At 39.9% G+C, this 23,314-nt stretch overlaps 1 long non-coding RNA gene across 1 annotated transcript; it reads left to right on the top strand.

The window, feature by feature from the left end:
- Positions 1-249: 249 nt before the first annotated feature.
- LOC114216697 (uncharacterized) lies at positions 250-14,562 on the top strand. Its single transcript, XR_003610828.2, has 3 exons — positions 250-424; positions 14,080-14,181; positions 14,404-14,562. It is a non-coding gene; the product is annotated as an uncharacterized LOC114216697 (long non-coding RNA).
- Positions 14,563-23,314: the final 8,752 nt, after the last annotated feature.

The raw sequence follows: 23,314 nt of genomic DNA on the forward strand, positions 1-23,314 counted from the left end.
GGAGCCGGCCGCCGCAATCCAGAGGGTCTGACATGGATATCAAGAGTGGAAAGCTGAGAAGCAGCGCCGGTTGGTGCACCAATGGGGAGGGTGAGCCATGTGATGGAGAGGAAGTGCTGCTTTCTACCCGCGGGAGGAAAAGGCCCAAGGCGGTAGTAGGAGTCCATGGAGCAATCTGCCTTATCAGATTTCCTTTTTCTGAGCAAGCCAAACCAAGGGCTCAGCGGCACTCTCCGCTCCCTGCCCCCCCAGGCCCTAAGGGGACCTGATCAGGCACCAACCCAACTCCGGGAACTTTCCAAATCAATGGAGCTGCTTAAATCTCTCCTGTTGCCCATCACCGGTGCTTCCTCAGGACCAGGAGAGACGTAGACGGTCCTCACTGCTAAAGGCCTGCCTCTATGGTGACAAGTTCCTGAATAAGGTACTTAGAGTGCCTGCACTCTCCTTTCAGCAATCGACATGTATTTATTTAATCCTCACAGCGCTATGGGCTGGATGCTAATATTATTTGCATTTTATTTTTTAAAGATTTTTCTTTATTTGAAAGAGAGCAAAAACAAGAGAGATCACAGAGGGAGAGGGAGAAGTAGACTTGCCGCTGAGTGGAGAGCCCGATGCGAGGCTCGATCCCATCATGACCTGAGCCGAAGGCAGACGCTTCACCAACTGAGCCACCCAGGCACCCTATTATTTGCATTTTAGAGATGGACAAATTGAGGCTTCTGGAGATTAGGAAGTTTGCCATAGGCGGCACCTGTATCAAATAGAGCCAGAATTTAAACTCAGGCAGTCTAACTCCGGAACCTTCTCTTCCAACTGCTATGCTGGTTTGTCTTCTAGACACAGGGCACTGGCTGGACCACGCAAGTGAATTGCTCCACGTGCTCGGCCTCCTGTCTCATCACTGTTGGCCCTAGAAGTGGGTGAGGCAGATTCGGGGTGGGGGTCGGGGGTTCTACCGCTCTGCCCTCTATGGGAAGTTCCCATCATTTTTATGTTATTCGAGTCAGGTCTGTTAAGGTACTGTCACATCCCTCAGATACTGCTGATGCCCTTAACCTCGAGTTTAGCTAACTCTGGGTGGAAGCCCTGAGCCACGACCACTCTATGGACAAAATGTCCTCCAATAATAAAAACAACAGCAATAATATCAGGCTAACACTTATATAACACTCTCTACGTGATGTATCTTACACTAATTGAGCGATGCCTCACAACAACCCTAGGAGGTAGGTGCTATCATTAGCCCCATTTGGCAGATGAAGAAACTAAGGTGCGGAAACGTTAAATGGCTTGCCCAGGTTTATACGGAGAGTAATGAGTGAAGCTGAGATTCAAACTTAAGCATTCTGGCTTCCTAGTCTACTGTCTCAACGTCCAGGTTAAAACGGCCTTCCTGTGTGCTTGTCTGCCTAGCCTTCCATCTATCTATCAAACAACTATCTTACATGCAAACATACTACTGGATTTGGTCTGCTAATTTTCCTTTTGTAGTTAGGGGTTTGGGTACCAGTCTTTGTAAGAGTGATGGGCCTATGCTTTTCCTATACTCTCTTTTTCATTATTGGTATCAAGATTATATTAACTTTATAAAATGAGTTGGGGAGTTTTCTCAAGCTTGCTAATGGTATTGCCAACTCTTCCATATTCTTCTTTGTATTTTATAGCCTTAATTTATAGGTTTCTAATAAGCCTGTTAACAGCCTCCATTAAGATTGTGTTTTACATATTTTCATAACTTTTTTTAAAAAGATTTATTTATTTGACAGATATAGACACAGCGAAAGAGGGAACACAAGCAGGGGGAGTGGGAGAGGGAGAAGCAGGCTTCCCGCCGAGCAGGGAGCCTGATGCGGGGCTTGATCCCAGGACTCTGGGATCATGACCCGAGCTGAAGGCAGATGCTTCACCGACTGAGCCACTCAGGGGCATAACTTTTTTTAAAGATTTTATTTATTTAGGGGCACCTGGGTGGCTCAGTCGGTGAAGCGTCTGCCTTCTGTTCAGGTCATGATCCCAGGGTCCTGGGATTGAGCCCTGCATTGGGGGTCCCTGCTCAGTGGGGAGTCCGCTTCTCCCTCTCCCTCTGTCCCTCTCTCTCTCTGTCTCTCTCTCAAAATAAATAAACAAAATCTTTGAAAAAAAAAGACTGTTTATTTATTTATTTGAGAGAAAGAGAGAGTGCACATGCACGAGTGGGAAGGAGGGGCGGGGGTAGGGAGAGGAACAAGCAGACTCTGTGCTGAGCATGGAGCCCGACATGGGGCACTATCTCACGACCCTGAGATCATAGCCTGAGCCAAAATCAAGAAATGGATGCTTAACTGACTGAGCCACCCAGGCACCCCATATTTTCAAATAATATCAGTATAAGAAGGAATGTTAAGCAAACTCCAAAATGAAAAATAAAATGAAACAATGAACCCACAGGGAAAAAAAAACATTATTTTAAGTGACTTGTGCACAGTACTCTGTACATTCTTGGTGGAATGTATTATAAAGGCATAAAACACTACAAAGAAACCTTAAACTTGTCTCACCCATTTTATTTTTAGAAGTAATATTAACATTGCAATTGTGGAGCTATTTTTATATATTATAAAGTAAAATATGTAACTATGTCCATGTTATTAAAGAACAATATTTTTAGTTAAGAGAATAGAGATACAAAGATAAAATCAAAGAAGTTAAGAAAAACACTTGAGTTCCAATTTGAATGAAAAACAGAAACATGGAATGTTATTACAAAATATAATTCCTAGATGTTTACACCAGAGTTGGCAAATTTTTCTTCTGAATGGCTGGATAGTAAACAATTTAGGCTTTGCAGACTATGTCATCTTGCTGCAAATATTTGACTTGGCTGTTATTGTGTGAAAGCAGCCACAGACAATACGTAAACAAATGAGCATGATGGTGTTCCAATAAAACTTTATTTACAAAAGCAAGCAGTGGCTTAAGGGCCAGAGTTGTGTTTTCTGACCCCTAATCTAGAATCCATGCACCTTCCCCCAATGGCAATGAGAACACTTAGCACTTATGTTGGCTTCTGAATTGCATTCCCCTAAAAGTAACCAAGGGTTCTCAGAGAGAACTGATTCCAGATCTACGCAGGAAATGTTCAAGATGAGCCTGAATTATCTTGTGTCAGAAAGCAAAACAAGGGGTGCCTGGGGGGCTCTGTTGGTTAAGCGACTGCCTTCAGCTCAGGTCATGACCCCAGGGTCCTGGGATCGAGCCCCACATTGGGCTCCCTGCTCAGTGGGAAGCCTGCTTCTCCCTCTCCCACTCCCCCTGCTTGTGTTCCCTCTCTCACTGTCTCTCTCTCTGTGTCAATTAAATAAATAAATAAAATCTTAAAAAAAAAAAGCAAAACAAAACCAAAGAAACCTCCAAGATTAATGGAGTCATTTCAAAAGAATTTTGGCATTACATTGAAGGGTTCTCCCTGGCCAATTTGGCTGAGTAATTTGAGTATCAAATAATGATAATGATGATAACAAACATAATTAATTATAAACAAAACAAATAAAATTCTTTTTGTTTTTGAGAAGGAGGTGAGGGACAGAGAGAGAGTGAGAGAGAGAATCCTAAGCTTGGTGTGGAGCCCTATGTGGGGCTCGATCTCACAACTCTGAGATCACGATCTGAGCTAAAATCAAAAGTTGGACAGTTAACTGACGGAGCCACTCAGGTGCCCCAAAACAAATAAAATTCGTAAGTTTATACCGATAATAAAAAAGAAAAGGAAGAGAAAGGAAAACCACTCATTCGCCACCATTGAAGACGACTTTTACATCAACTTTTTCTCTGGTGCTAAGTATTTCTCCTACTCTAGTTGAAGAGAGAAGCCTCTTCTTTACAGAAAAATTACAACTGATAAACATAGAAGGATGATAGAAGTCAAAAATCGCCATTGCACAAACCCTAGTGACACAATTGATTCAGGAAGGGATTATGAACATATGGCAAAACCATTAGGTGTCGGCTGTTGGTGAACCGGACAGTTGCATGGTGCCAAATTGTCACCTTACAAATAATTCGCTTGCTATAAAGGGAAATGCATACACTTGCATGGAAAAATCTGGTGGTTGTCACTTTAACTCAGGAATTAAACTCAACAACACTAAAGACTGGGGCAGTCCGACATGATGTACTCTTAGTATGATACAATATGAAGCAAACAGCATAACCTATGAAATAGTGTTGCCTTTCAACCTTTCACATAGAATACAGGGGCTAGGAAAATAAGTTAAGTGATACTACAAAGAAACAGTCAAATTCAGGATGATGCAGGACATTCGACAAGATGACAAATTGATCTTATCTCTTCAAAGTCTATGGATGCAAATTAAAAAAAATGTCGAGACAGTTCTAGTTTAAAGGACACAGAAGAGATATGACAAATACATTTCATAAACTTTAGATCATTTTTCAGAAAAAAAGCAGTTACATAAAACATATTTGGACAATTGGGGAATTTTGATTAGGGACTACATAGCAGATATTATAAGGAAACTATCATTAATTTCCTTAGGTATGATAATGGCACTGAGGTGATATAAGAACTCGTCCTTACTCTTGGGAGATGCATGTTCAAATATTCAGGACTATGATACCATTACACTTGTAAGTAGATACATAAAGCAAATATGGCAACATTTTAACAGCACTGGAATCCCGTTTGTAGATATATATGTGTAGCTTACACTATTCTTCCTATTTTTTTGTGTTTGCAAATTTCCAAAGTCAAAATTTGGAGAAAAGTTTTCTCTGTGCAGGAATCTACATTACCTTCAAACTTGCAGTCAGGACAATCATTTTGCAAACAAACTGGCCTTCACAAATTCTAAATATTGCTCCCTCAAGATTCTATGCCCTAATCCAGATCCCGTGAGTACCATAAAATCACTGACCACCCCCCTTATGCGATGTCACATAGCACAGTTGGCCCTAAAATAGGGATATTATCCCAGTGGGCCTAATTCTAATCATGTGAATCTCTTTAAACAGAGTTTTTTCTGGTTGGTGGCAAAAGAGGACGTTAGACTCAATGCACAAGAAGGAGTCGACTCACTGATGCTGGCTTTATTTAGTTATTTATTTATTTATTTAAGATTTTATTTATTTATTTGACAGAGAGAGATACAGTGAGAGAGGGAACACAAGCAGGGGGAGTGGGAAAGGGAGAAGCGGGCTTCCTGAGGAGCAGGGAGCCTGATGCGGGGCTCGATCCCAGGGCCCTGGGATCATGACCCGAGCCGAAGGCAGATGCCTAATGACTGAGCCACCCAGGCACCCCAACGCTGGCTTTAAAGACAGGCAAAAGGGGGCCACAAGCCAAGGAATACAGGTAGTCTCTAGAAGCAGAAATCAGCCCCAGATGACAGCTAACAGTCCTACAATTGCAAAGAACTGAGTTCCACCAACAGTTTCAACGGGCTTGGAAGAGGAATATTCTCCAGAACCTCTAGAGACAAATACAGCCTGGCCAACACCTTCATTTCAGCCTTACGAGGCCCAGAACAGAGAAAATACTGAGCTTGCCTAGACTTCTAACATAGAGAATGGTGAGCACATAAATGGTGTTGTTTTTAGACACTAGGCTTATGGTTATTTCTTATGGCAGCAATAGAAAATTAATATAGTATCTTAGGAAGGTCCAGGTGCTGGAGGAACATGTTCAGGGAGTTTGGAGTTTGGATGCATTAATTTGCTGAATTCTGTAAACTGTGGAATTAAACTCGTGGTTGTTTTGCTCTCGTGTTGCAAATTACTCCTTATCCTTCTGAATTATAAAAAAATGTATTCTCTGTTCCTTATTTCTTTTTATCTTCTAAATGTGCCTGCTTCTTAAGGTGTTTTCCATTTTATTTTTCTAGTAAAGGAAAATATATCTCGATATGCACTTTCTAATTCCATAAAATATAAACACATGATAGATTTTCCCTCATAGATGGTTGGGTATAAAAGCCAATGTGGAAGAGTGACATCCATAGGAACGGTGGCACAAAGACCTCCCCAAATTTTCTCCCCAGTAAGAACAGTGAGAATGCTAACAAAAATTGTCAAAATCAACGTTTCCAGAACTCTAGAAAGTAACTAAAAGCTTGCAGGAAATGTTTATTCAAGAAAAAGAGGGGAATCTCAGGAAGAATGGGAACTTTGTGGTACTTGCCTCATAACATCTTCCTCTTCCAATCTCCTTGGAAGCCTTAAAATCCAACAGTCTCACAACAAAAGTAGCTGTGAAAACTAGCAACTTAACAGCCATGGGGGCAGAAGAGGTTTGGAGCTACCCCAAGCCCCACCCCAAGAATTGCCTTTATCTGTCTTTTTGTGGCATTTCCCTGGAAACACTCCAATCAAAAGGCAGAGATTGGCTGGTTGGATAAGAAAACATGATCTGACCCTATGGTGTCTACAAGAGATGCACATTAGTCTCAAAACCACAAATACTTTGAAAGTAAAAGGATGGAAAAAATATATACCATAGAAACAGTAACCGGAAGAGACCTGGAGTGGTGATACTAATATCAGACAAAATAAACTCTAGGACAAAAATTTTTACTAGCAACAAAGAAGACATTTTATAATGATAAAAGATCAATCCATCAAGAAGATATAAAAATGATAAATATATGTGAACCTAACAACAGAGCCCCAAAATACAACATGTAAAATGGCACAGCTGAAGGGAATGAAATAGAGAATGAAAAAACATAGAGAAAATCAACAAAACCAAAAGTGGGTCCTTTAAAAAGATCAACAAAATTTACAACCCTTTGATTAGACTGACCCCAAAAGAAAAGGCTGAAATTATTAAAAAGGAATAAAAGAAGAGTCTTCACTACTAACTTTGCAGACATAAAAAGGGTTATAAGGGAATACTGTAAGCAATTAAATGCCAACAAATTAGATACCCTAGATGAAATGCACAAATGCCTAGAAAGATAGAAACTACCAGAAGAAATAGAAAATCTGAATAGACCTATAACAAGTAGAGTAGTTGAATTGAATTAGTAATCAAAAAACATTGCACAAAGAAAACCTCAGACCCAGATGGCTTCAGGGGTGAATTCTACCAAACATTTAAAGATGAATAAACACCCATCCTTCACAAACTCTTCTAAAAAAATAGAAGAGGAGAGAGTATTTCCCAACTCAGTCTGTGAATCTAGGATTACTCTGACATGACACCAAAACCAAAGACATCATGAGAAGGGAAAATTACAGACCCAATATCCCTTATGAATGTAGGTGTAACAACCCTCAATGAAAAGTACCAGCAAACTGAATCTAGCAACATACAAAAAGGATTATAGACCATGACCAAGTGGGATTTATCTCATACCGCTAGGATAATTCAGCATCTGAAAATCAATCAGTGGATCAAGGACCTAAATGTAAGAGCTAAATCTATAAAACTGCTAGAAAAAACCATAGACACAAATCTTCTTAACCTTAGATTAGGCAATGATTTCTTAGATATGACACCAAAAGAAGAAAGAACAAAAGAGAAAAATAGACAAATTGGACTACATCAAAATATAAAATTTTTATGCTTCAAAAAATATTATCAAGAACATGAAAAGGGGTGCCTGGGTGGTTCAGTCGGTTAAGTGTCTGACTCTTGGTTTTGGCTCAGGTCATGATCTCCCAGTGGAGATCCCAGGGAGTCTGCTTCTCCTCTTCCTCTCCCTCTGCCCCTCCCCCGACACGCAAGCACTCTCGCTGAAATAAATAAATAAATCTTAAAAAAAAAAAAAGAACATGAAAAGACAGGGGCGCCTGGCTGGCTCAGTAAGGGGAACATGTGACTCTTGATCTGGGCGGGGAGGGGGGGTGTGTGTTGGAGTCCCACATTGGGTGGAGAGATTACTGAAATAAATAAATAAATAAATAAATGAAAGCTTTAAGAAAAAAAAAAGAAAGCAAAAGACAATCCACAGAATGGGAAAAATGCTTGCAAATTCTCTGAGAAGGGACTTGTATGCAGAATATATAAAGAACTCTTAAATGTAAACAATAAAAAACAAACAACCCATTAATAAAATGGGAAAGGATTTGAGTAGACTAGACATTTTTCTGAAGAAGATATACAAATAGCCAATAAGCACATGAAAAGATGCTCAACATCATTGGTCATTAGGGAAATTTAAATGAAAACCACAGCAAAATACCACTACATTCCTATTATAATGGATAACATTTTTTTTTTAAAGTAGGCTCCATGCCCAGCATGGAGCCCAGTGAGGGCTGGACTCAGGACCCTGAGATCAAGACCTGAGCTGAGATCAAGAGCCTAAGGCTCAACTGTCTGAGCCGTTCAGGCGCCCCAATGGATAACACTTTTAATAATAATGGCAATACAAAGTGCTGGCGAAGTTGAGGAGCAACTAGAGCTCTCATAATTTGCTGGTTGCAATTCAGAATAATACAGCTACTCTGGAATATGGCTTAGTAGTTCCTTGTAAGATTAAACATACCTTTCCTATGACACTAAGCCGTCTCTCCCCTGGATGTTTACCATGGAGAAAGGAAATTTTATGTCCACATAGAAACCCGTTCGCTGATAAACCTAGGCTTTATCCATAATTGCTAAAAACTAGAAGCAACCCAAATATCCCTCAATGGATGAACGTTTATCCAAACTGAGGTATATTAATGTCATAAAACATTCTTCAGCGATAAAAAAAAAAAAGGAATAAACTACTGATACATGTAAAAACCTGGAGGAAAGTATTATGCAAAATGAAGGAACTCAAACACAAAAAGCTACATACTCTATGATTCTATTTATATGACTGTCTGGAAAAGGTAAACATAGGAGCAGTAGACAGATGAGTACTTGCCAAGGGTCTGGGAGTAGGGGGCAGGTTGATGACAATGGAGCCTGAGGGTATCTTTGAGGCAAAGGGACTCCTATAGGTCAATTTTAGTAGTAATTTCACAACCATACGCATTCATCAAAACTCACAGAACTGTACACCAAAAAGAGTGAATTTTACTGTATGTAAATTATATCTTTAAAATTAAAAAAAAAAAACACAGAATCTGAGTAATACTAAATAAAGAAAACATATTTAGAACATTGTTTAGGTCCTTGGCTCTTCTTTTCTGCCAGAGTGGTGTCTTTGCAAATCCACTTTATCTAGATGCAGGAGAGCTTGTGCCACATAATAGATGGTATGACTTATATCAGATGCTAGGGAGGGGGGACGTTGTAGAAAACTGCTGCCCATCTTAAAATGATCAGGCAAATATAGGTCAGTAGAAAGAACATCCAGTAGAAAAAAAAAAAACCCACAAAAAATCCGATCAGGAGTTCTCAAAACAAAGGTTGTGGGTATGACAAGGGAGGCTCAGCAAATCCAAATCACTTGGTGAGACCCACCCACACCCCCCGTGGCCAGTATATCAGAATTGGAGACAATAGTTAGTGGACAAGGGGGCAGACAGGTGGCATTTGCAGGGCAGAAATTCTGTGAGTCGAAATGTTCCGTGGAAGATTGGGATGTTCCATCCCACCCTCTGATCACTGGGCTAGGTGAGGAGAAATAGGTCACCTTAGGTAACAGCCTTTTATCTTAGCCTTTATTTTCATAAACAATGAGATTTTCTTCCAGCCAATGATGAAAACTACAGTTGTCACATCTCCCTCAAAGAAACAGCTGCAGGACAGAAGCCAGGGCAAGTAGTTGCTGGGCCAACACTATGTAGACTCCTTCCCATGTCCTCTGGGGGGCCCTTGCTGTGAAGTGCTCTCCCTCAGGTTGGAGAGTGCGCATGATCTGTATGGTTAAGACTGCTTGCTACTCAGGGCCTCACCCTGACTAAGAAGTGAAGGTAAGTGTTTTGGGTTTTTTTCTCCTAGGAACATTAGAGAAAATAATGTTTTTTTATGTCTTGCTGTGTCCTTAGAATAGCCTACTTCACTTGTGCGCAGAAAGAAAACAGGATGCTAATAAAGGACTTTCTGAAAGAAAACCTGCCCAGGCATCATAGCAAGTATGGAGAATATATGAATAGCCCTTATTCAGTAGAGTAGAGGAAAGTGATCTTCAATATAGAATCCTTTTTTTTTTTTCTTTTACATTCAAGAAGCCTTCTGTTAAAATTACAGTTCAAAATTAGTTCACAAAGGAAACTATTTTCATTTGTTTTTTAACTTTAATTTTTTAATAAGAATCTCAAAATATACAGTCAACCTTTGTTGATTTTAGAGTATAACAGATAATTAATAATGACCTAGAAATGTTTTTGGTTATTAAGGATTTCAACAATTATTATATATTGAAATATGACATTTAAACTAAATTAGCAGGTATGTGTTAGTGGGTTTTTATTTGTTTCTTTGCTTGATCTGTTTTCTTTGGAATTTTTGAAGGATAGTTTAAGCCTCTTCTCAACTATTTCTTTCTATAACAAGACCAAATTCACATGCATAGAGAATTTATCTCTGGGTTCCCACTTCTGGAATGGTGGACTAGGGAATTTAGCCCACACACATGACTTCGGGACAACTAGAGAAGGTGGGTGAAATTAAAAAAAAAAAAAAGTCTGTGTGAAGGCGCTAGGGAGCTAACTAGATGTACCTTCCCAAGATCTAGGAGAAGGAGAAAATCCAGGGAGCTGTTTTTCTCCTGGGAACTTATACTAATTCTAGTAGGAAAGCTGAGAAGCTGAGCAGAATTTTCACAGCTTTGCCAAATTGAGGAACCTGTCAAGGAAACATGGGAAGATTTGGGTCTTTACCCCAAAGGGCTGCATCTTATAACCAGAAGTAAATTCTCCCAAGAGCTATAACTCAGCCTGGAATCACCTTAATCACCACACTTGGACTAAGTGAATCCTGGTATACTAGGGGTTCTGGACATCCCAAACTGCTGGCATGCCCAGATACCTTTCTGAAATAAACATTAGTCTTCTTTGGAGGGGAACATCCGTGCATCAAATTGTTTCTGCAAACAATTTTGGAAATACAATGTCTAGAATTTGACAAGAAATAATGAGACACATAAGAAGGGAATATGCCATAAATTAAAACCAGCAGAAATTATAGAAAATAGAAACAGATGCACACAAGCTATAGATACTAAAATTATGAGACACAGCTTTTAAAATAATGATCCTCCTGGGGTGCCTGGATGGTGTAGTCTGTTAAGTGTCTGACTCTTGTTTTCTGCTCAGGTCGTGATCTCAGGGTCCTGGTCTCCTTGCTCAGCCCTGAGTCTGCCTGAGACTCTCTGTCCCTCTCCCTCTGCCCCTCCCCCCAGTGCTCTCTCTCTCTCTCTCTAAAATAAATCTATGAAAAGAAAAGGAAAGGAAAGGAAAGAAAAGAAAAGAAAAGAAAAGAAAAAAGAATGATTCTCCCTGTGGAGATAAAAAACAAAATTAAGAATTTCGCAGACAACTGGCAACTATAAAAACAAACCAAATAAAAACTCTAAACTAAACTAAAAAATTCAATAGAGCTAAAAAAATACAATAACCAAAATTAAGAATGCAGGGGTTGGATGTAACAGAAGGTTAGACAAATCTATGGGGAGAGTCAGTGACCTGGAACAGGGGTCAATAAACTAAAACCTATGGGCACAATCTGGCTCAGGCCTGTTTTTGTATGGCCCATGAGAGAATGGTTTTCATATTTTTGAAGGGTTTTAAAAAAAGAAGAATATGTGAAAGACCCTCTATTTGCCCTGCAAAACCTAAAATATTTACTGTCTAGCCCTCTAGAAAAGCTAGAAGGGTCCAGGAAGAAGGCTGAGAAGGCAGCCCCAGCCACCATTGTGCCCAGGTGGTGAGACTCAGTTACTGTGGTCCTTTCAGGAGGGCTTTGACCATTCATTTACTCATCCACTCAGGTCTTTAATACCTCTGCAGTCAATTCCCACCTCAGTGCTTAGGAGCACAGACCTTATGGTTGGAACTGGGCTTAAATCCCAACTTAGCCTTGTCACACAGAGAAAAGGGAGATGATAACAGGGCCTGGCTGACTGGTAGTTATGAAGACCAACAAGATAATGCATATCAGGCGCTTTAGCACTGTCTGTATATAGGAAAGACTCACTGCATGTCAGGTGCTATTGTTAGCAAGGAGTGTGCTCAGACCATGCCCCAAATGGACTGTAAGTCCCAGAAGGACACTCTGGTGCCTGTAATGGAGTGAGATGGAATGCAGGTAGGACAGGGAAGGAAGGCAGGGCAGTACCATCTTGAATATGGAAGATGAAGGCCAAGTGCAAACTTTATACCATTCCTCTTCCCACAAACATTTGCCTACATGTGAACTACAGTTAAAAGTGATTATCATCAGGGGGCGCCTGGGTGGCTCAGTCAGTTAAGCATCGGAGTCTTGGTTTCCGCTCAGGTCATGATCTCAGGGTTGTGAGATCGAGCCCCACACTGAGCTCCGTGCTGGGGGTCGAGCCTGCTTAAGATTCTCTCTTGAAAGGCGAACCCTCCTACACTGTTGGTGGGAATGCAAGCTGGTGCAGCCACTCTGGAAAACAGTATGGAGGTTCCTCAAAATGTTGAAAATACAGCTAGCCTATGACCCAGCAATTGCACTACTGGGTATTCACCCCAAAGATACAAATGTAGTGATCTGAAGGGGTACGTGCACCCCGATGTTTATAGCAGCAATGTCCACAATAGCCAAACTACGGAAAGAGCCTAGATGTCCATCCACAGATGAATGGGTAAAGAAGATGTGGTACATATATACAATGGAATATGATGCAGCCACCAAAAAATGAAATCTTGCCATTTGCAACGATGTGGATGGAACTAGAGGGTATTATGCTATGTGAAATAAGTCAATCAGAGAAAGACAAGTATCATATGATCTCACTGATATGAGGAATTTGAGAAACAAGACAGAGGATCGTAGGGAAAGGGAGGGAAAAATGAAACAAGACAAAACCAGAGAAGGAGACAAACCATAAGAGACTCTTAATCTCAGGAAACAAACTGAGGGTTGCTGGAGGGGAGGGGGGTGGGAGGGATGGGGTGGCTGGGTGACGGACACTGGGGAGGGTGTGTGCTATGGTGAGCGCTGTGAATTGTATAAGACTCATGAATCACAGACCTGTACCCCTGAAACAAATAATACATTATATGTTAATAAAAAAAAATTCTCTCTCTCTCCTTCTCCTTCTGCCTCTTCCTCCCTCTCTCTCTCTCTCTCTCTCAAAAAAAAAAAGTGAGTATCATCAGCAATGCTTATTTATAATAGCTAAAGACTACAAGTAACCTAAATCCCTAAAACCTACAGAATGGTTGAGTGAAATTAGTTGCTGACAAATAAGGTGTAAAAAATACAATGCAAAACTGTGTGAAGTATGTCAAAGCATAATATTCAAACACTTAAAGCTTAAACTCATATAAATATAGACTAAACACGTAACAGAGATCCATTTGATTCATTAGTGAGGGCATCAGTGAGATTGTAAAGCTGGTTCAAAGAGCATTTTGTGAACTGGGTATCCACAGGCATGAATAAAGAATGTTAGAATGCACTGCATAAGGTATAAAACTGATTAACTCATAAGGCTATAAAACCATAACCTTTGGAGTTATCTTTTGTACCAGACAGAAATAATCTACAAGTTAACATATAACTTCACAGTGTCTGGGCTTTAATCAAATAGTAAATAGTGAAGTCAAACGCAGAGACATTCTCTTAGAGAATTAAATAATTCTATTATACAATGTTCCCAGTACAACACTGAGAAGATGTGCCTCCTCCCCTTTGCCTTATTTCCAAAGGTTTAGGTATTTTTTTCTTAAGAAATAGTATGCTGACTATATAAAATATCTTGTATGTCTAAGTATTAGACTCCAGAGAGGAAATTTATGCCGCACAAAAGGTTTTAACTAGGGAGTGTTTAATAAACAGACTACTTAATGGGGGGGGTGGGTGATAGGGTCAAGGAGATCAAAAAGAGATGCTGAGGTTTCTAGGCACTCGGACTAGTGGGAAACCCTTACTACCCCTAGGTCTGACAAAGAGGGGAGACATTGAGCAAATAAATACCAACTCTCACCCTCCTTCTGCCCTCTGTTCTTCAGCCAGTGCCTTCTATTGGCTCAACCCAATTGGAAGCAAGAGGAAGAGGGGCCATTGATGTCATCCATCCAGATCAGCCTCTGGGCATAGAGCAAGACTGAGAGGTGAGAAATAGGATGCAAACAGAGAATAATCCACTCAGTCAATATGTCAGGGATCGTTATGGATTAAATTGTATCCTCCAAAAAAGATAGGTTGAAATCCCAACCCTCGGTACCTCAGAATGTGACCCTATTTGGACATAGGGTGTTTACAGAGCTAATTGAGTTTAAATGAAATAATGAGGGTGGACCCTAATCCAATACGACTGCTGTTTTTATAAAAAGGGGAGATCTGAACACCGATACACAGAGAAGGAAGACGATGTGAAGAGACAGGGAGAAGACAGCTATCTACAAGTCAAGGAGAGTGTTCTGGAACAGATTCTCCCTCACAGCCCTCAGAAACAACCAACTCTGTTGGCACCTCGATTTTGGCCTTCTAACCTCCAGAACTATGAAGCAATAAATTTCTGTTGTCAAAGCCATCCAGTTTCTGATATTTGTTATGGCAGCTCTGGCAAACGAATACAGGTATATAAAAAAAATACACACAGAAAGAGGGCCTCTATCAAGATACTGAATATTACTTCTGTGAGGTGGCATGGGCAATTTCTATTTTGTGTTTTTCTTTATTCCCCAGCTCATATACGTTTACATCAGAACAAATGAACAGGTAGTTTTATTAAAACGAAACTCAAGGCAGTAGGAGGAGGAGTCACTCATGGGCAGCTTGAGGGGTGTGTACGGCAGAGAGGCAAGCTCAATGATACAATATTAATATGTGGACTCACATTATTTGTGTCCCAAGGGGACATTTCTTGCCCCAGACTGGATCCCAGGCTTTCTGTTCCCTTTATGTCACACAGGTGGCTTTGGTCTCCTTTCCAAAGCTGCCGTCTTACTGGGAGGTCCCCTGAGGCTTGGTTCCCCATCCCCAACCACCCACGATTGGAGAGAAGGCCAAAGTTTAGCGCATAAGACAACTTCATTCAAGGCTGTGTTACTGCTCTTCACTAACTGAAAAAGTTAAAAATAACACAGATTTGGGGCACCTGGCTTGCTCAGTCAGAAAAGCGTGGGATTCTTCATCTTGGGGTGGGGGTTCAAGCCCCACATTGGGTATAGAGATTACTACGAAAAAGAAACTTAAAAAAGACATTAACACACATTTGGTCCTCTCAGAAAATGCTAAACAAATAACTGCTATAAGGCTTAAGGGCTTCAATATAATTTCTGAAGGAAGGGTACCTAATCCATAGGTTCTTTTCTCATTTCTTAGAAAAATAATTGAAAATCCAGCTGGACTTCAGCCCACTGTCTTTCTTCCTTAGGGTGCAACTCTTCTTCATGTGGACCCCTTTACCCTCTTTTTTCACTGTAGACTTATGTACTCCTAGTTGTAGACAAATCAGTAGATCCTTCCAGACTATCCCTCTGTCCTCCACTGACCTGTGTCCACTCTGCTCCTTTGCCCTCTCTCTGAGACCGTGACTTTCTTGAGGGGAGGGGACATGGCTTATCCCCACTTGACTGACACTGGTGATAATAATCTGGTAATAACCAAATGCTTGCTCAAGCTTGAAACATGACTCGGGTGACCTTTGAAAATGGGGATAGGCTAAGAGTCATGCTTCAGGAAAATGAGGGATCGCTTTTTTTTTTTTTTAATGAGCAAAAAGGAAATGAAGTGCTCTCAGTATATATCAGCTAAAGGATCCCAGAGATTTTGGAACCCAATCTTTTCCGTTTCCATGGTGATTGATTTATTTGTTTTTTTCCTTTTCGAAGATTGAAGGTATCTTTTTTCCTTACCTCAGTAATTTTTTTTTTTTTTTTTTTTGCATTGAAGTTCTCTCTAATCTGCTTTCTTATTGGGGTAGTCCAGAACCTACTTGCCTGTAGGTGGAGGCATGAGGTATTAACTGGCACTAAAGTATAATTTCCAAAAAGGGTAAAATCATGACTCTTGTGCACATATAAAAGGAACATATGCCAAAGATTTTATTCAACTCATTAATGAATGTGGAAACCAGTGGGATATTAAGATGGGTTTGAAGAGCATGTCAGGAGCTCAATATGGACAGGTAGTTTAATAAAGGATAACTTAGCTGGGTTAGATATAAAACTTTCCTATAGGGCAAAAGAACCCTATAACCCCTGAGGTTATCTTTTCTACTGGACAGAAATTATTTGAATCTCTACAGGACAAAATTCTTTAAGTTCTCATAGAACTTCATGAAGTCTTTGACTTTTAATGAATGATAAAGTGAGCAAACAAGGTACATTCCCCTAGACAGTCCTTGGGTGAGCCTTCTTCATTTGATATTCAAAGGATGTGACATCTACCTTTTTCCCTTGTCTCTCACTCCTGTACAATTTTTCTTAACAGTTACTAGAAGGAGGATGAATATTTGGGGGGGCATGTAAATTGAAACCTTTTTAAGAGGTGATGCAAGATTTCCACTCAAGATGGCGTTTCAAATAACCTTAAATGAATCAGATACCTGGGGAGCTGGCCCAACGACCACCACACAAGGAGGAAAAAGGAGATCTGTTTTTTGTTGCTGTTGTTGTTGTTTTGCATTTACATGATTTTACACTAAACCACGGCCCCGTTAAAGAATGAGGGGATCGTGATGGGTGCTAATATCCCAGAAGGATTGAATTGCATTGTAAACTTGGAGTATGTCAGGAGTTAACAAAACATGTTTGTACATGCTAATATAAATATTTTGTGTATGAGATAAAGATTTTATGGAACCAAATGGAATAGCAACAAACAAATTGCCGAACTATTTGGATCATACAGAATAACATTTAAAGTCATTGGGAACGCTGAAAATATGTATGGTTTTTGTTTTTGTTTTTTTTAATCTACTTACCCTATGTTCAAAAAGTCAGGTATTTAGGAAACACCAAAGCAAGATGTAGTGTTCATTTTGCATTCAAAAGCCCTTTAAGCTCTTCTGGAAGACCTGTAATAATGAAGAACTTGTAATAAGCTCACAAAAGACTCTTCTAATGAATTAGTCAATTTTAATACTCTTCAGAATTCCCCATAAGAACATCATGCTCTCTCGCTTTCTTTCTTTTTTTTTTTTTGCAAAGCTTAGCTCGCTCCTCTCTTGACAACCACTCTGAGATATTTTAGATTTCCTTAAGAGAGAGAAGGTTTCATTTATTAAAGACAGAATTGTGCTAAATTAAAATCAATCATTATAATCATTATTTCTGCCTTAATACATACTGGCTGCCACAAAGAGGATTGTAAAAACTGGCTTCCATTTTTACTTTGTTTTTCTTTTGTTTTTTTTTTAAAGATTTTATTTATTTATTTGACAGAGAGAGACACAGCGAGAGAGGGAACACAAGCAGGTGGGGTGGGAGAGGGAGAAGCAGGCTTCCCGCCGAGCAGGGAGCCCGATGCGCGGGGCTCGATCCCAGGACCCTGGGATCATGATCTGAGCCGAAGGCAGACGCTTAACGACTGAGCCACCCAGGTGCCCCTCATTTTTATTTTGAAAAACAGTCTGGATCATACGTGTGATTCAGGTCCAGAGGTTTATCTTCAACCTGAAGTTTAAATACCCTACCTTAAGTGTTCTGAAAATAGAATAGGAACCATATTACATATTTCTAAAAATTTTTTTAAGATTTATTTATTTATTTATTGGACAGAGAGAGACACAGAGAGGGAACAGAAGCAGTGGGAGAAGGAGAGGGAGAAGCGGGCTTCCCGCTGAGCAGGGAGCCCGATGTGGGGCTCGATCCCAGGACCCCGAGATCATGACCTGAGCCGAAGGCAGACGCCTAACGACTGAGACACCCAGGCGCCCCTACATATTTCTATTTCAAGCTTCTATCGTTGTCTTTCTCTTCCCCCAAACCCTTACTATCCTAATCAGTGGGATTTGAATATATCTTAGCTAGAAATGGACTTATTTGACCAGCAATGTATAAACGAGCAGGAGACATTTTCTCCCTGAATCCTATGTCCATACATATCCTACAGCATCTTATTGTATTTATCCAAATGGCTGCAGTCTGTTTTCATCTATCCTACAAATATTTTCCAAGCTCTTTTTTTGTGCCAGGTGTGGCTCTGGGATGAGAATGATGAACAAGACAGAGAGTCCCTTACCAACGAAGAATGTGTTTCAGTCGAAGAGAATGGATAATAAATAAGTAAACAAATTAATAGTCGTGTGTTTGAAGTGGTGCCTATACATAAACGGATAGAACACACTTTTTTTCCCCTCAGTTACATCTGTTAGTAGTGCCAGCTGAATAATGAGAGACTATAATTGTGCTCTCTTGCGGGGAAAGAGGTAGCTTGGCTGGATATCCAAATGTTGGATCAGGCCAAGAAAAAACTGGACTGTGGTTCAAGTTCATTTTTTCTTACCAAACTGAATTCTCGGAAAGCTATTGGACAAACTCCTTCCTTGCCATGTTGTCCCCTCTATCTTCAAACCAGGAAAAGCATGTCAAATCCTTCCCATACCTTGAATCTCTCTGTCACCCTTCTAGGACTCCAGGTGGAGAGAGTTCTCAGCTTTTCAGAGCTCATATGATTAGATTGGACCTACCTGGATAATCCAGGATGGTCTCCTCATCTCAAGGTCCGTGACCTTAACTACATCTGCCAAGTCCCCTTTGCTGTCTAAGGTCACATTTTCACAGGTTCCAGGGATAAACCTGGGGAGGGGGCATTATTTTGCCTACCACAGAGGGCCAGACTCTCTCTGTCGTAACCACTCAATTGAAAGCAGCCATAAACAATCTGCGAGGTGGTGTTCCAATAAAACTTTATTTATGAGCACTGAAATCCGAATCTCACATAATTTTTGTGTCACAAAAGAATATTCTTTTTTGAGTTTGCTTTTTTTTTTCTCAATGATTTAAAAAGTTAAAAGTTATTCTGAACTCACAGGGTGGGGACAAAATAGGCAGTAAGTTAGATTTGGCTTGTAGGCTGTAGTTGGCCGACCTCTGATGTAGATGTTAATTCCTCCATCCCAGACCGGGAGCCCATAAAGGGCAAGAATGTTCTCTCTGGCTTTTGCTGTACTATAGATGCTTCGTAGCACGATCAAACATTTGATCAAAGCTCTTACCTGTAGGAAAATTCCAGATACCAAAGTGATATTTATGGAGAAGTGGCTATAGAAAATTTTGCTCAGGAAACTGGTCCTTTCGCAAGAGCAAAGATGTGTTATATTTGAGAAAACAAGTTCGCAGGGGGAGAAATACAAATCAACTTTTGCTAAATTAGCTGTGTTCCACTTTGAGCTTTAATGACATCTTTAGGTAGGCAGGCAAAACTAATAATAAAGGTAATCAAATCAAATCTCATGCTTCAGGAGGTTAGTAGATAACCCAAGATGATATGGGAGGTTTTTTTCTTTTGTTACCTCTGTATTAGTTTACCCGAAACATTGTAAATTCCATTTATAGTCTTTTAAGATACCAGACCCCAGGGGCAGGACTTCGACATTAACTAAATTGGTAATATGATTAGATGTGTGGTAAAACCCATTTGCTCACAGAAGCAAAGTATTGAAATTATTATGCTTCGCAAAATAATTACATAATGAGGTATAATCTGGAGTATTTGCAATGTTTGAGAGGTGGGATTGGAACCTATAATAATGATACCCCAATTTCTCAAATCCATGTATTAGGAACAATTAGATTTTAGTGTCATGTTATAGCCATTCCGAATCTAATAAACCCTATGTTTTGGGCCATGTTCTCCAGAAAGAGATCCTGGGACCTGGACTCCTATACAGATGATTTATGAAGGAAAGTACTCCCAGGAGAAACCAAGAAGGGGGTGGGAGAGGTAGGGGATGGAAGGGAAAAAAGCCAAGTAAGTGCGCAATTCAAGCAAAGTCCCAGCCTCAGGCTGATCTTGTGAAGAGATCTGGAACATAAATTACACCTCCAAGTTTGTTCAGACCAGAGGCAAGGAGCTAGGACTTCATGCTCCTGCACTGGTCAGTCAGTTGGTTGAGGCTGCCCCAGGGAAAGTAAATACCCAGGCATTTCTCGCTCTCTCTGCAAGTGGGCAAAGTAGATTTAACAGTCCAAGGGCAGGGCTCCAAAGAGTGTCACAAGTGCAGGTCATTATAAGCAGAAAACGCAGAAGTCGGGGGAGGGGAGTTCACAGAAAATGTTAACAGGGATCCAAGGGGATTTACACAGAGCACCAACAGGGTCGGCTATATCATGCTTCTACAAATTCATGGGGATTCGGTTTTCTGGAAGAAAACAAATTTAGTCATTCCCTCTCTCTCTCTCTCTCTCAATCTCTCTCTCACTCACTCATTTCTGAAAATGCCTTTTGATACCTGGGGCTTGTGTGCTCACATTTATCGGAGGAAAAGTCTTAAATGCTAGGAAGTTGCCTCTGGAGTTCATAACTCCAGGCGGACAAGAAGGGAAACATAGCTTTGTTTTTGTTTGTTTTGCCATTTTCTGTTCATTCTGTTCATTTAGGTAAGGTAATGGGTAAGGTATTTCTGTGATTAAAAAACCTGGAAGTACAAAAAGATATACAGTGAAAGTCTCTTGCTGATCCTTGTGCCCCCCCCATCTGCCAAGACATCTGCCCTTGTATGTGGACATACAAGCAAATATGCACACAGACCTGTAGTCTCCCTCCTTTTATACCAAAGATAGGGTAGTATAAAAACTGTTCTGCCTATAAAAACTGTTGCATTTTTTCACTTAACTGTATTTTAGAGCTCTTTCTGCATCAGTACATGGAGAGTTTCCCCCTACCACCTTTTTTATGACATCTGCATGTATTCCATTGGATAGATACATAAACATTTCTTTAACCAATTTGCTATTGATGTGCACTGCTTTGTTTGCAATCTTTGGCAGTTACAAATGGTGCCGCATTGAGTATTCCTTGTGTTTGTATCATTTTCCAAGTATGCTAGGATATCTGTAGAATAAATTCCCCAACATTTAATTGCTCTTTGAAGGGCAAATAAATTTATAATTTTTTAAAGTTTTTATTTAAATTCCAGTTAGTTAAGATACAGCACAATATTAGTTTCAGGTATATAATATAGTGATTCAACACTTCCATACAACACCTGGTGCTTATCACACGTGCCCTCTTTAATCCCCATCCCCTATTTCACTCACTGCCCCCCACCTGCCCTCTGGTAACCACCCATTTGTTCTCTAGAGTTAAGAGTCTGTTTCTTGGTTTGCCTCTCCCTCTCTCTCTTTTTCCTCCTTTGCTTGTTTGTTTCTTAAATATCACATATGAGTGAAATCATGTAGTATCTGTCTTTCTCTGACTGGTTTATTTTGCTTAGCATAATACCCTCTAGCTCCAACCACATTGTTGCAAATGGCAAGATTTCATTCTTTTTTACAGCTGAGTGATATTCTATTGTGTATGTATGTATATACATATATATATATATACATATACCACATCTTCTTTATCATTTATCAGTTCATGGTCATGTGAGCTATTTCCATAATTTGGCTATGGTAGATAATGCTGCTATAAACATTAGGGTGTATGTATCCCTTTGAATCAGTATTGTTGTATTTGAGTAAATACCTAGCGGTGCGATTGCTAAATCATAGGGTGTCCTATTTTGAACTTTTTGAAGAAGCTCCATACTGTTTTCCACAGTGGCTGTATCAGTTTGCATTCCCACCAACAGTGCAAGAGGGTTCCCCTTTCTCCACATCCTTGCCAACACGTGTGGTTTCTTGTGTTGTTGATTTTAGCCATTCTGACAGGTGTGAGGTGGTATCTTATTGTAGTTTTGACTTGCATTTCCCTGCAGATCAGTGATATTGAGCATCTTTTCATGTGTCTGTTGGCCATCCAGATGTCTTCTTTGGAGAAATGTCTGCTCATACCTTCTGCCCATTTTTCAATTGGATTATTTGTTTTTTGGGTGTTGAATTTTATAAGTTCTTTTTTTTGGATACTAACCTTATATCAGGTATGTCATTTGCAAATATCTTCTCCCATTCCACAGTTTGCCTTTTAGTTTTGTTGATTGTTTCCTTCATTGTGCAGAACCTTTTTATTTTAATGTAGTCCCAATAGTTTATTTTTGCTTTTGTTTCCCTTGCCTCAGGAGACATATCTAGGAAGAAGTTGCTACCTGTTATTGCTTGTGCTCTCTTCTAGGACTTTTTGGTTTCAGGTCTCATGTTCATTCATTTTGAATTTATTTTTGTTTATGGTGTAAGAAACTGGTCCAATTCATTCTTCTGCATCTTGCTGTCCAGTTTTCCCAACACCATTTGTTGAAGAGGCTGTCTTTTTCCCATTGGATATTCTTTCCTTCTTTGTCAAAGATTAATTGACCATATATCTGTGGGTTCATTTCTGGGTTTTCTTTTCTGTCCCATTGATCTATGTGGCTATTTTTGTGCCAGTACCATACTGTCTTGATCACTACAGCTTTGTAATATAACTTGAAGTCTGGAATTGTGATGCCTCCAGTTTTGTTTTTCTTTTTCAAGATTTTTTTTGGTTATTTGGGGTCTTTTGTGGTTCCATTCAAATTTTAGGATTGTTTGTTCAGTGAAAAATGCTGGTGGTATTTTGATGGGGATTTCATTAAACGTGTAGATTGCCTTGGGTAGCATAGACATTTTAACAATATTTTTTCTACCATGAGCATGGAATATTTTTCCATTTCTTTGGGTCATCTTCAATTTCTTTCATCAGTGTTTTATAGTTTTCAGAGATAAATTTATAATTTCGAAAGCCATTGCTACATTACCTTCCAAAGAGTTTGTATACCAATTTTTGTTTTTACCAGTAATACACAAGACTGCCTACACCCCACATCTTCACCAGCACAGTGTGTTATTAAACCTTTAGGTTTTGCCAATTTCACAGGTAAAAGATGGCATTTCAGCACAGTTTTAATTTACATTGCTTTAATTTTGAGTGAAATTGAGCATCTTCTTGTATGATGTGTAGACTCAATATACTAAACAATTTCCAGCTGATTCAATGACTGATATCCTTGCAATTAAAAAGTTGGAGCCAATGCATATATTAGCCTTCTTGGAAGACATATTAGGGTCAGAAAGCACCTTGGTGGTCATCTAGTCTCATCATGATCTGATGCCTAAATGGCCTCCTTGCCTCTCCCAGCACAGTTGTTCACACCTAGGAAGTTCATAAAATTGAAGG

Source organism: Eumetopias jubatus, unplaced genomic scaffold, assembly GCF_037043125.1.
Source record: "Eumetopias jubatus isolate StellerSeaLion01/CBP00866 unplaced genomic scaffold, mEumJub1_p1.0 scaffold_11, whole genome shotgun sequence".
Taxonomy (NCBI): Eukaryota; Metazoa; Chordata; class Mammalia; order Carnivora; family Otariidae; genus Eumetopias; species Eumetopias jubatus.